The sequence below is a fragment of the Arachis duranensis genome, chromosome 4 (genome assembly GCF_000817695.3).
Source record: "Arachis duranensis cultivar V14167 chromosome 4, aradu.V14167.gnm2.J7QH, whole genome shotgun sequence".
In the NCBI taxonomy this organism is placed as follows: Eukaryota; Viridiplantae; Streptophyta; class Magnoliopsida; order Fabales; family Fabaceae; genus Arachis; species Arachis duranensis.
The window spans coordinates 15,498,956-15,500,518 of record NC_029775.3 but is presented as its reverse complement, the minus strand read 5'-3'; positions in this window follow the sequence as shown (position 1 = coordinate 15,500,518).

Genomic DNA, 1,563 nt, shown 5'->3' with positions numbered 1-1,563 from the left:
GCATTTGGACCTTTTTCACTGAGAGGATGGGATGTAGCCATTGACAATAGTGATGCCCTACATACAGCTTGCCATGGAAAGGAGTAAGAAGGATTGGATGAAGGTAGTAGGAAAGCAGAGATTCAGAAGGAGCACAGCATCTTAATACGCCTATCTGAAATTTCCATCAATGATTTACATAAGTATTTCTATCTTTATTTTCTGTTTATTTATTATTATTATTCGAAAAATCCATAACCATATATTATCCACCTAACTAAGATTTACAAGATGACCATAACTTGCTTCATACCAACAATCTCCGTGGGATCGACCCTTACTCACGTAAGGTATTACTTGGACGACCAAGTGCACTTGCTGGTTAGTTGTGCGGAGTTGTGACTAAGTGTGATTCACGTTTGAGAGCGCTACCAAGTTTTTGGCGCCATTGTTGATGATCACAATTTTGTGCACCAAGTTTTTGGCGCCGTTGCCGGGGATTGTTCGAGTTTGGACAGCTGACGGTTCATCTTGTTGCTCAGATTAGGTAATTTTCTTTTTTATTTTCTTTTCAAAAAGTTTTCAAAAATATTTTTCAAAATTCTCCCTCTATTTTTGAAAAAATCCTTCAGAGTTTTTAAGAATGAATTCTAGAGTTTCAAAATGGTATGCTGAAGCTTGGCCGGCCATCAAGCTTTAGACTAACCTGGTATGATTCCTGGAATTTTAAGTTTGGTGTCAATTTTAAGTTTGATTCCTGGAATTTTGATTGAGGATTTTGAATTCATTACTTCCTTTTTCCTATATGATTTCGAGAAAATAAAATAAAATAAAATAAATTATAAAAATAAAAAATATTTTTGTGTTTCTTGTTTGAGTCTTGTGTCATGTTTTAAGTTTGGTGTCAATTGCATATTCATTTTGTTCCTGCAATTTTCGAAAATTCATGCATTCATAGTTCTCTTCATGATCTTCAAGTTGTTCTTGGTAAGTCTTCTTGTTTGATCTTGATGTTTTCTTGTCTTGTATCTTTTATTGTTTTTCATGTGCATCTTTGCATTCATATTGTCTAAGCATTAAAGATTTCTAAGTTTGGTGTCTTGCATGTTTTCTTTGCATCAAAAATTTTTCAAAAAATATGTTCTTGATGTTCATCACGATCTTCAAAATGTTCTTGGTGTTCATCTTGACATTCATAGTGTTCTTGCATGCATCATTGGTTTTGATCCAAAATTTTCATATTTTGGGTCATATTTGTATTTTTCTCTCTCATCATTAAAAATTCAAAAATAAAAAATATCTTTTCCTTTTTTCTCTCAAAATTTCGAAAATTTGGGTTGACTTAGTCAAAAAATTTTTAAAATTAGTTAGTTCTTATAAGTCAAGTCAAATTTTCAAATTTTAAAAAAATCTTATCTTTTTAAAACTTTTTCAAAATTCAAATCTTTTTTCATTTTTCTTTCATGATTTTCGAAAATTTCAAAAATTATTTTTCAAAATCTTTTTCTTAATTTTATTTCAAAATTTTCGAAACTTAACTAACAAGTAATGTGATTGGTTCAAAAATTTGAAGTTTGTTACTTT